Source organism: Acomys minous, assembly GCF_964271855.1.
Source record: "Acomys minous genome assembly, chromosome: 5".
NCBI classification, from domain to species: Eukaryota; Metazoa; Chordata; class Mammalia; order Rodentia; family Muridae; genus Acomys; species Acomys minous.
Genome location: NC_140494.1, coordinates 99,483,646 through 99,496,425, shown reverse-complemented (window position 1 = coordinate 99,496,425; position 12,780 = coordinate 99,483,646). Strand labels below are relative to the sequence as shown.

General features: G+C 35.4%; 2 pseudogenes across 2 annotated transcripts; both read left to right on the top strand.

Annotated features, from left to right (window-relative positions):
* Positions 1-884: 884 nt before the first annotated feature.
* On the top strand, positions 885-1,815 carry LOC311598432 (olfactory receptor 8G18-like; annotated as a pseudogene). The gene has a single exon. The product of its transcript is annotated as an olfactory receptor 8G18-like (transcript).
* Positions 1,816-7,682: 5,867 nt separating this feature from the next.
* On the top strand, positions 7,683-11,393 carry LOC311598260 (olfactory receptor 8G50-like; annotated as a pseudogene). Its single transcript has 2 exons — positions 7,683-7,819; positions 10,434-11,393. The product of its transcript is annotated as an olfactory receptor 8G50-like (transcript).
* The last annotated feature ends 1,387 nt before the right edge of the window (positions 11,394-12,780 follow it).

The window sequence follows — 12,780 nt, the reverse complement described above, 5'->3', positions numbered from 1 at the left end:
AACAAATAAATGGGAAAAAAGAAGAGCTGAGCTGAGTTTTTTTTTTCTAATTTTAATGTGTATAATTGGCAGTGGCCAATTTTCCCTCTGAAAGAGTGTTTATATGAATTACGGTCTGTAAAATTATTTTGCAAATTTTCTGAATGGTTGGATGCCAGTAATACTCATTTCTTTACCTACTTATTAATAAAAGATTGATTATAGTAGTAAAAGATGTTATGTGTAAGTGATGAGAGTAAGTATTGGTATTTTGTCCTCATGGCCTCACCAACTATTTAACAACAAATAATCTAATAATCCTGTCTTGAGAACTGGTACTCAAACCACCACCCACTTCCTAGTAGCACCATGAATCCAGTTCCTAATACTAATAGCAACATGTGTCCAGTACCTAATGCAATGGTTACTCCAGATGTCATATCATCTTCACATTTGGACATTTCAAGATTTTATGTATATTAAGAATAAGATAAAAAGGAAATGAATGAGATAGGAGCTTTATAGACCCTCTGAATAAATTAGATTTTGGAAAGCATTTGATGCTTTTAGAGAGAGCATGCTTCCTCAAGATGCTCTTTATTCATTGATACCCATTGTAAGTGTCAGTTTAGAGACATTGCTTTGAACTCACCAATTTTTTTTAAAAAACTTGAGTTCTGTGACAGTATTTTATATGAAATGAATTCTTAAAACCTGAAGAACGTGTATTAAATAATAATGAAGTTTAAATTGCATTTATCTAAGATAATCCAGCAAAGGTAATTATATAGAGGGCAAAGATATTCTAAGGTAGACATAATTTATATGAGGATTTTGTGTGTAAGGAAAAGAACAATAAACTCACTCTAACAGCCTTATGATTCTTTCCCTCCTTCAGGATCTTAATGGAGGGCACAGCATCAGGAAACCACTGCACAGTGACTGGGTTCTTCTTGGCTGGGCTCTCACAGAAGCCAGAACTCCAGCTGCCCTTCTTCCTGCTCTTCTTAGGAATCTACGTGGTCACTGGGGTTGGGAATGTGGGCATGATCACACTGATTGTACTCAGTTCCCACCTGCACACACTCGTGTACTATTTTCTCAGCAGTCTGTCCTTCATTGACTTCTGTCAGTCCACAGTTGTTACCCCTAAAATGCTGGTGAGTTTTGTGACAGAGAAGAATCTCATCTCCTACCCTGGATGCATGACTCAGCTCTTCTTCTTCCTCATATTTGGCATTGCAGAAAATTACACATTAGCTGTCATGGCCTATGACCGCTATTTCGCCATCTGTTACCCCTTGCTTTACAATGTAACCATGTCCTATCAGATGTACACTTCTCTAATTTCAGATGTGTATATTGGAGTGCTCTCTAGGCTTCATGATTAGGATTTGGTTCTGTTAATTAGATGTGATCAGTCACTATTTCTGTGATCTTCGTCCCCTCTTGAAGCTTGCAAGCTCTAATATCTATATCAATGAAATGTTGATTCTATTTTTTGGAACACTGAACATCTCTGTCCCAGTCCTGACAATTGGCACTTCCTACATCTTCATTATTGATAGCATCCTCAGCATTCCTTCTACAGAGGGCAGGTCCAAAGCCTTCAGCATCTGCAGTTCCCACATCTTGACTGTTGCTGTCTTCTTTAGATCTTTATCATTCATGTACCTGCAGCCATCATCAGTCAGCTCCATGGACCAAGGGAAAGTGTCCTCCGTGTTTTATACCATTGTTGTGCCCATGTTGAACCCTTTGATCTACTGTCTGAGGAATAAAAATGTTACTGTTGCCTTTAATATTTTTTATGTAAGAAAACATTTATGTAGTTAGAAATAATGTGAGGATTATTTATTAAAACAACTTTACGTAAAAACAGTTTGAATTGATACTCTTTATTTTTATTTGCTTGTCAATATTATTACTCATTTCATAGGACAGTTTGATATTTTATACTATTATAAATTTCAAATTAAAATTTCTATGTATATATTATCTTCCATAATCAAAGAATCAACACTGCAAAAAGTATGCACATAATGGATTCCCCATCATATTATACATATTTTTCATATTTTATAAACATTCCTTAAAAATAAACTTAATTGTAACAGAGGATACCTTTTTAAAATTGATGTTATTTTAATTTTATCAATGTCATAAGTAAGTCATGTAATTACACCATATCTCTCTTTTCCATCTAACAATTCCCATGTACCTACAGCCTTTTCTCAAATTAATTGGCTCTTTAATAAACTAACTAACTAAATAAATAAATATATGCACATATACATATGTCTATATCTATTTGTGAAGCTTATCCATAGGAAAACTGGCTCTTTTTGCATCAATATTTAATTGCCTTTCCTTGCTCTTTTTCAAATCTCTGACCTTCTTTTCAATAATTGTTCTTACCTGAAAATATTTTATGTTTTTTTTATAATTCCTTAAGAAGACTTCATTGATAGCTCCACCCCCACATTTCTCCTTTCCTTTTCATATCTCCCAACCCTGCCACATATCTCTTTTGTCTCCCCTTTATACTCATGAAATTATTCTTCATTAATTTTTATTGAATGTACTCATATACTTATTTATACATATTTATTCCTAAATATCAGCAGTTTTATATGGAATGGTTCAAGCTATTTGTAGATTTCTAATTTTCACACAGAAATAGGAGATAAGAATGTAAGATTTTATACTTTCAGACTAGTATTGAAATGGTTTTTTAGTTCCTGTCACTTAAAGAAAGAGTGCTCAATTGTCATCTATAACATTGAACCAGGTTTCACTACCTGTTTAGACAAATAAAGATTAAGTGATACAGAAATCCTATATGTATATGTCTTTGTTCTTTTCCCAAAATTCAACTTCAGTGAGAAAATCATGCTGATTAGAAGAACATTTTAAATTGTCTACTTTATGGGTAGAGAATTTTTATTTAGAATAATCATGTTTTTCCTGTATTACATATGTATTATGTAAAGAAATCAATGTAATAAAAAGTAAAGATTTTCAGTCAAAATCATATGCTGTTTTTGCTTGTTTGTTTCTTATAGAGGTAGAAATGCCACATTATTTAGAGAGATCTTAATGTTTTATATAAATACAATGTCACACAGAAGACATAAATTTTAGGGGAAAGGCTACTTGGAGGGTTTTAAAGTAATAGATTGTGATGGAATTTTTGTGTGTTAAGAATAAAATCATTGCTGGGTGTGGTGGCACATGCCTTTAATCCCAGAGGCAGAGACATGTGGATTGCTATGAGTTTGAGGCCAGCCTGGTCTACAAAGTGAGCATAGGAAAACAAAGGCTACTCAGAGAAACCCTGTCTCAAAAAACAACAAAACAAAACAGTAGAATCAATACTACTTTTTTCTTAGCTGTAACTATACGACACGTGTGCATACAATTGTAATTGATAGGTTAAACATTCTCCTTTCTCGAATGTATAATATTGATTTTTAGGGAGACTGGAATGTTCATTAGCCATCCCATATGCTAGTTGTAGAATATACTGATCACCATTTTAAGAAAAGCCCTGAATCCACGGCCAGCTATGCACTAAAATTTCATTCTCTTTAGACTCTGGCTAATACTAGTTGCTCTCTGTTTCTCTAAATTTGCTTATTCCAGATAGTTCATATCAATGGAGCCTACTGTGTGTGTCCTTTCCTGTGTAATTTGTTTTTATTGCCATGCATAATGTTTTTTTCCCCACAGGCAATTGCCTGCCTCTATGCTTCATTTCTCACTGTAGCATAACACTCCATTCCAGGGATATATGAATACATGAAGTAAAGCTTTGTATCTACCACTGTGTGGACAGCTGGTGCTTTCTTCCCTGTAATTAGCCATGCCAGGCTTGCTGAAGCTGATGTTTGACAAAGTTCCAGTGCTCAGATAACCTGGACTGACCCTTCACTGCCCTTGGTGGAAATGTGCTACACAGCTTGTATTCTTAGCTATTAAGGGCCCCTAGCTGAATGCTAGGGCTAGTATCATGTAACAGTTCCTATATTGCTGATGTTAGTAAAAATGAAGCTGATTTTAGTTCTCAGGGATAATCAGTTATGCAAATAATTGAGTCTTCCCTAGAACCATTTGTAAGCAAGAGACACAGGATCTGGGGGAGAGAAAACAAAAACAAAAACACCGAAGAAACAAAAAAAAAAACTTAGGGAAGTTCTAGAAGCTGATAAACCAATAAATGAATTGGGCTTTCATGTTATTCTTCCTCTGTATGTCCAGCCTCAGAAACGCAAAACCAATTAGAACAGGAAAATATTTTAATCATATAATTAATGACAAGTTTTGGTACCTTCTTGAAGGCAAAGCAAGCAGTTTTAGGAATCCTGATGCTCTTGTACCCTTTGCAGGATTGTAGTAATGATACGGATCACACTGAAACAAGATTTATAACAGAGACAGGGAGAAAAGCATTTTGGCTCAGGGAACTGTCTGGTTTCCTGAGCAGACTTATCCAATCATGACGTTTTCTGATATTGTAGGAAAAAAAAAAAGAGAGAAAAGATTGCTCTTGTTTAAGTGATGTTTGTGTGCTGACAAAAAAGGCTGAACAATACTTTAAAATCCAAAATAAAGAATGGTAGTCCTAGGTCAAATATAAAAGGAAAATAGAGGGAGAGAAGAAAGAATTAAATAGAAGACTGGGAGACTGGGCTTCCATGGAAAAATTAGATATGGTGATTAATAAAGTAACACAGGACAAGCTTATTGTAACAGATGGTAGGCATTAACTTCTGACTGGTTAACTTAGGTAAAGTCAAATAGAGCCATCCTGTCTAGCATTTCTGTAGCTGTTAGCCTTTGTGACACCTATTTTAAAGAAAATGACATTGAGTTAAAAAGAAAACTGATTTGTATTATACTGTTAATTTTCAGTTCTCATGAGATATACTGTTTGCCACTTTGTTTCTTTTAAATGCTTACGTAATCAAGGAAGACTGTACTCTGACTATACCACTTTTCTCAATGAATTATTAGTGCTGTCCAGTACATTTGATTTCACTAATCCATACCTGGCCATGCTGGGCTCTTATATCTTCATCGTTTTCAACTTCTTCCTCAGTCCTTCAACTGAGGACAGATCCAAAGTCTTCAGCACGTACAGATCACACATTTTGTTTCTGTTTTTGTTTTTTGTCTTTTGGTGATTCTTAGCATTCATGAATCTGCAGCCACCATCAATTGTCTCCATGGACCGAAGAAAAATGTCACTTTCTTTTTATATCATCCTTGTGTCCGTGCTGAAATCTAGGATCTGAGGGGGAAAAAGACATCAAAGTGCCCATGAAAAAAATTCTGGAAAAGACAAATTTCTTCTGAAAAATGAGACATTTTTGATAGACTATGGGGAAGGAGTATATGCAATGACAAGTGTCACCAGTTATGAAATTATTGCCAATGTAGAAGAATTAAAAAGACATGAAACAGGGCTGGAGAGGTGGCTCAGAAGTTAAGAGCACTGGCTGTTCTTCCAAAGATTCCAAAGATGTGCCAACAACCACATCTATGATGAACTCTTGTGTCCTCTTCTGGCATAAAGGCATGCATGCAGGCAGAGCACTATATACATAATAAACAAACAAACAAACAAACAAACAAAGTTTTAATAAAAAACATGAAATGAGAGCAGACAAATATTTTTAGAATCACATGTGGAAATCACTCCTATCTGGGTTTCCATAGAGTCTACTTACCCACATTAACTTTAGTCGCCTCTTAAAAATCTTTTATTCTGTTTTTTATTTGTGGTTGGATGTAAGTTATATTAATGGCCCTATTAAATATTGCTCATTTATGTTAACCAAGAAGTAAATACTTTATGCACCTTGTTTAGTTTTCTTAATATTTTATGTAGTTAAACTTTATTCATTGCATTAACAACAAATCTCAAAGAATTAGCATGAACTGACAAAACAAAGCATGTTGAACATACAAACTCATACCTTATTCTTCCTAAGAACATAGAGCTAAATTAGATAATATGGACGTACAGGATGAGTCTAAGATCCATCCCTACCCACAAGAAGTTAAGCATAATGAAAGAGCAACAGGTCTGAATGTACTATTTGTTCTCTCTTTTGACACTCTTTATTTCCTTAGAGGTCTACAATCTTTTTATTGAGCAGAGAACATATTGGATGCCATTTAATCTTCTTTAACAATTAAGTTCTTATTGTTGTTTCTGAAAACAAGGAGTGAACACATTTTATTTATCTTGGGATGGACTCGGTTTCTTTATTAAGACTCAGTGGCACTTGATGGCATCTGCCTTAGCTGGCACCCCAGTCCCCGTCTCTCCTCCTACTTTTCCCTTATGAGCCTTTGCCACTTCTTCTGCATTGTTTAAAATATCTAAATTGCTATACATTCAGTGGGAAGACAGCTGTTTTTATTCAATTCTTGGATAAAAATCTCCCAAGTAAAATGATTTTGTGGCATCCTCATACTGTCTAAGTCCATTTGATAGACGTCAGTTGTAGCAACAATGTCCAAATCCTTTTGGCTGTTTACATTGCTCTTTATTTTTTTTTTTTATTTTTGGAAGAAAGTATTTTTAGAAAATGCCTTCAGTGCATGTCTTTAGAGTTTCAGGACTACTATGGTGCTTTTAACATACTTTTATTAAATCTATACTTTAAAAAGACCTGGGAATCCTATGAGTGGACTACATTACACACTTGAGAATCACTGGGGACTGTCTATTTATTCCGGTTGTTGATTTCCCCAGAGATGAACCTTGAGAAATGACGAGGCTCTAGAGGGAGGTAACTCCCACGACTCTTTTCAGAAACAATCTCTTGTTTCTGTGCCCAGCATATAAAATGTTTGTACCCACAGACTTTTTAAAATAACAAACGACATTTGAGAACCCAGCTTTAAGGAACTGTGGGTCAACAAATAACTCAGTATAGTCTGTGCCTCACGTGTACAAGGCCATTTTTTACTTCTAATGTCATGGAGAAGATAACCACCCAACACTGAGCTGTCTGCGAAGGAGGAGAGGTACATTCAGATATAAGGCCTTAGCTCACAAAACCAGACTCTCCTATTCTACATTCTCCTGTTAATAGACATGTGTGACATTCTGTCTCTCAAGACCCATTATTATTACACGATCCTCACTGCCTTTCTGAAATAAGTTTGATAATAAAGCAAATTAATATTTGTTTTAATTTAAGTTTGTTTACGGAATTTTATGAGTACTCTATTTACATCATTTCAGATGTTTGCTCTCTGCTACTACTTCTTTAATCCTCTTTCTTAAATTCTCTTAAATTACTTTTTTACTTATTGTTATATATATATATATATTTATCATATGTGTATATAATATACATCATGCACATGTATTTATACTTACGTGTGCAGATAAACTTACAACATGACATGGCCACTCAATGTTGTTCATATGTGTCTGTGTTTATGACTCACCTGTTGGGATTGGATAACTACCATGATTTGGATGATAATGGCCCCCATAAGCTCATATATTAGAATATTTGGATACCAGTTGGTGGAGTATTTTGTAAGAATTAGGAGTTGTGACCTTTTTGGAAGAGGTGTGGCCTTGTTGTTAGAGATGAGTCACTGGGATCAGTTTTAAGGTTTCCAAAGCACATTCCATCCCTAGACTCCCTATTTTTTTCCTATCTGCAGATCAGGATGTAGCTCTCAGATACTGCCCCAGTACCATGCCTGACTTCTTGCCTGCCTGCCTGCCAGCTGCCATGTTCCCCACTGAGATGAGCATGGGCTAAGCCTCTAGAACCCTGATCAAGTCCTCAACTAAATGCCTGCTTCTGTAAGTTGACTTGGCCATGATGTTTCTGTACAGCAATAAAACAGAAAATTCTCTGTAGCTCTTCTTCTATGGCTGTGGTCTTGTGAGGCTTCCCACATTCTCTTGTTATCAAACAACTGAATCCAGTTAAGGAAGAGGTTTCCACTGCTCCTCTATGCATTCTCTCATCCTTTACAATATAAAATCTCAGCCAACTTTTCTGTGTATGTTAATTTGAACTCAGATAGCATGATGGTGTTACAGTAAATTTGAAGCTGTTTGTGTCCTTAGCTTGTTCAATAATTCTTAATTCATACATTCAAGGCATGCTACTAGTTGCTACAAATGCAATTTAATATGGAACAAATAATAAATGTATAGTTAAGTAATTTCTAACTCTAAACATTAGAAGCATAAAATGTACCAGGTTCTCGGTGTATTTATTATGATGTTCAGTTTAGTGTTTTTGTAGGATTCCTAAATGTGGTTTGATTCTTGTTTCTTCTCCTGGGCTTTTTTTCCTCTTGTTCATTTGTCTTATCCAACTTCAACATTGTAGTTTTGTTTTTTATATTAGTGTATTTTATTTTGTACTTAATAAATGGATAAGTGGAAACCTAGCTACTATGGTAAAAGTTAACAACTGAGCCATCACTTATTCCTGGTGGGAAAGGGAAAATCAATTTTCTCAGAGTGACACTGGGTGTATTAACCAATACATGACAGGCCTTATGTTCAGAAGTAATGAACCAGCATATATTGACTTTTTACTTTTTGTGCTTTTGATTTTATTTTGTTACAGTTTGGTTGTTTTATTGGAGGTTGCTTTTATTTTAATTTCTTGGGTTTTGGGGTTTTGAATTTGTATTAGGTTTTTCTTCTCTTATTGAGAAAGAAGTTATTGTTGAGTGTGTAAAATGGTGATTATTTGAAAGACTAATATTGATTCATTATATTGCCTTTTAGTTTTTACAAAAATTCAAAACATTATTGAATAAGACACAAATATTACCTTCAACAACAACAACAATACAGAAACAAAATTTATGTTCAAGGAGATACGGAGATAAGAATAAAGCTTAAAAGAAGATTACAACTTATAACTGTGGCACATTCAATGTACTTTTCTGTAAACTTCATGCCATGTGATACTTGGGCCAAAAAGAAAGAACGTTTTATTTCTTGTGATTCTCTAAAATACTTTGGTTGATACCATCACCTGAGTGAGAACTAGCATCATCATGGCTGTGGTTTTTCAGGACCTTTATAATTCCCACATTTGTTTACCTACCTATGCCCTTCTAGACTGTAGATTTGTTTTAATATTATTCAATGCTAACATCTATACTTTGATAATTATCAGATCATAAATACACATTACTATTTATAATAGTGCTCCAAGCAATATATCATTTGGTACCATTCAAATTATTGATATAATATTTTTCAAGACAGAGTTATCCATGTGGAACTAAAAATAATAAGAACTTCTTATTGTATTTGTCCTTCTGAATAAGAATTAAGCATTCTCCCTAGGGTCCTCCTTGTTATTTAGTTATTTCAGGTATACATAATGTAGTATGGCTATTCTGTATTATTTAGCTCATATCCACTTATAAGTGAGTATATACCATGCAAGTCTTTCATCTGATGGGGCAGCCTTGCCCAGCCACAGAGGAAGAGGATACAGGCATTCCAGATGAGACTTGCTAGGCTAAGGTCAGATGGTAGGGGAAGAGGATTCTCCTTTCTGAGGACTAAGGGAGAAAGAGAGATGGTTTGAGAAAGGGAGGGTTGGTTCAGGTAGCAATGAGGGAGGCGGCAACAATTGGAATGTAAAGTGCATACATTAAAAATAAAAATACCTAAAAATTATTTACATTAAAACTAGATATTGTTGCATTCATAGAACTATGAGATACTGTTCTCTTTTTCATCTATAATCTGTAGCTATATCATGTAACAAATTATTTTTAAAAACTGGTTACTTTAGCTATCCCATTAATATTTTTATTTGCAAATAGTAAATAAGACATGATACAAAATTATAAATTTATATTAGATAGTTCTGAAACTCTACTGTTTATTTTCCTTATAAATTGCATTGGTTGAAAAAAAAATTGAACATCCAGGAGAATGCTTTACTGTGCCAGAAAATACAATAATGGTTGTGAGAACTGGGAGGAGAATGTACAAAATACACATGTTCAATGAGTTGACAATGTCAAGTACTCCAAGTGAATAACGTCTTCATCTGAATATTTTCAGAAATATGTTGTGTATAGTATCATGGTGAAAGCTTAAAACATAGCAATGGGTATTTAAAATGACTTGGTGGTAAATATTATATGTGATATTCTTACCAGAAAAAAAAAACAGCCTAGCAAGAAAAACAAAAGCTACCAGAAAACATTGGCAGGTGATAAATACTGTAGTTATAATATTAGTGGTGGTGGTAAGGTGAACATTTTCAAAGTTAAAGCAATCACAATCCTATATATTATTTATATGTGTATCTTTGGATCTTAAATTACTGGTAAGAAAAACTCACAATTCTTTATCATTAAACAGTTTTGATATTTTGCTTATTTGATAGTCAAGAATTTAAATCTGAATAAAACTTTCTTTTACACAGTTTCCAGAAGACAATGGAAGAAATAAATCACACCGCAGTGTCTGAGTTCATCCTCGCAGGGTTAACAGAGAATCCTGAGCTCCAGCTGCCCCTGTTCTTCATCTTCCTGGCTCTCTATGTGGTTACAGTTGTTGGAAACCTGGGCATGATCATCTTGATTCTGTTTAGTTCTCAGCTCCACACACCCATGTATTATTTACTCAGCAGCCTGTCCTTTATTGACTGCGGTCAGTCCACTGTCATCATTCCCAAAATGCTGGTGAACTTTGTGGCAGAGAAGAATGTCATCACTTACCCAGAATGCATTGCTCAGTTCTTCTTCTTCTGTGCTTTTGTTGTTGCAGAATGTTATATGTTGGCTGCAATGGCATATGACCGCTATGTGGCTATCTCTAACCCTTTGCTTTACAATGTAGCCATGTCCTATCAAGTCTGTTTGTTGATGGTAGCTGTAGTGTATGCTATTGCCTTATTCAGTGCCACAGTTCACACCGTCTTCCTGATAAGAGTGGTTTTCTGTAAGGCTGACATAATAAAACACTACTTCTGTGATATTCTCCCATTACTGGATCTCTCCTGCTCAAATACTTATATCAATGAAGTAGTACTTCTGTCTTTCAGTGCATTTAACATTATTGTACCAGCTATGATGATCCTTAGCTCTTACATCTTCATCATTGTCAGCATCCTCCACATTCAATCCACTGGGGGCAGAGCCAAGGCCTTTAGCACCTGCAGCTCCCACATCTTGGCTGTGGCTATTTTCTATGGTTCTACAGCATTCATGTACCTACAGTCATCTTCCATGAGTTTCATAGATCAAGGGATAGTGTCCTCTGTGTTTTATACCATTGTTGTGCCTATGTTGAATCCCGTGATCTATAGCCTGAGGAATAAAGATGTCAAATCTGCCCTTAAAAAGTTACTACAAAGGGTAAGTTTCCTCAAAACAGAGAATAGATTTCCTTGGCAATAGAGTATAACTTCTGCAACCTGGAGGAGGATATATTCTACAAGCAGCCATTTGTAACACTAGTTATGAGATGATTATCAAATTTTTATTTGAAAAAAAATTAGCAATGTAGAAGAGGATTCTGAGACTCATAGCCATGAAGAAATGTCCCTCTCTGGTAAAACCAGAATTAATTCACAGATAGCAACATATATCAACTCCTGAAAATGCTTGAAAGTATTTTGTGTGGTTGGTTATGTTTACATATATGAATCCTCATCTATCGGGCAAGCCTCACTCCATTAAATTTAGAATAAATTTTCTTCAATATCATTTTGTTGTCCTTTTGTTTGTAGTGGCTCATTTTATTCATTGGAAAATGATTCAAATATATATTTCTTTCTTGTGTAATATAAGCAATTTGAATAAACAATGTAGAACTCTGAATTTTTAACAGCAAGATTTTTTTTATTATTATCATTATTATTATTTATATTACTTCTCGATTGTAATTCCCTTGCGCTCATCTTCCTGTTCCCACTCTCCCTCCCTCCTCTGCCCTATTCTCCTCCCCTAGACCTCTGACTGGTGGGATCCTCCTCCCACATCATATGACCAGAGCCTATCAGGTCTCATATGGGTACCCTGCATCTCCTTCCTCTGTTCTCACAGGGCTTCTCTGCCAAGGTGTACCACAGTTCATGTCAGAGGGATTCCCCTGTTCTCCCCTCCCCTTCTCCACGTGGAGAACGATACATATATCATCTATATGTGAACAGGGGGTCTAGGTTCTGTTCCTGGAACATCCTTGGTTGGTACATCTGTTTGATTCTTGTGTTCTAAGTGTACAGTGACTTCAACAATAGGGTCTCATCCTCAAACTCTTAGAGACACCAAGAGGTATACTCTGAGTCCATATAAACCGAAGACTCAGTTACACCATCCTGACTAAACCAATCAAAAATTTTTTGTACCAAGTACTTCTGGGGGAGGGGGAAGTTGCTAGTCTCTGGTTTTTGTATGAGTAATTTTCTCTCTCTCTCTCTCTCTCTCTCTCTCTCTCTCTCTCTCTCTCTCTCTCTCTCTCTCTCTCTCTCACACACACACACACACACACACATGTAATATAAAACAAAATAAAATAATATTCATCATTATATTATTTAATTACATTCTAAGTCTTACTCTTTGTTTGTTCGTTTGTTTGTTTTTTGAGACAGGGTTTCTGTATGTTATCTTGGCTGTGCTAGACTCCCTGTGTAGACCAGGCTGGCCTCAAACTCACAGCGATGTGCCTGACTCTGCCTCCCAAGTGCTGGGATTAAAGGCGCGCACCACCATGCTTAGCTTTTCTAAGTCTTACTCTTATATCCACAGATAGGTGTAGTTATCACC